Genomic DNA, 291 nt, shown 5'->3' with positions numbered 1-291 from the left:
GCCACATAGGAGATTCACCCTGCTTTTACCCCCAGTCTTCAATTCATTTTCCCTTTTTTAAACCTAAAAATAAAAATGTTGTTTCCGTTTTGGGAAGCGTTCTCTTAAAAAATAAAAAATAACAAAACAAATTACTCAAGTAGTCTATTTTCAGATTTAAATTTCCAGTATTGTTGGCATATAATTTCTAATACATTTGAAATGTCTGCTTAAAATCTTTTAATAATAAAGACTAAATTCTTTTTCTGTGGAAACAGATCAGTTTTCGATTAAACCCAAAATGGTTTGTTA

The sequence above is a fragment of the Penaeus monodon genome, chromosome 23 (genome assembly GCF_015228065.2).
Source record: "Penaeus monodon isolate SGIC_2016 chromosome 23, NSTDA_Pmon_1, whole genome shotgun sequence".
Taxonomy (NCBI): domain Eukaryota; kingdom Metazoa; phylum Arthropoda; class Malacostraca; order Decapoda; family Penaeidae; genus Penaeus; species Penaeus monodon.
Note: the sequence above shows the minus strand (reverse complement) of the source record.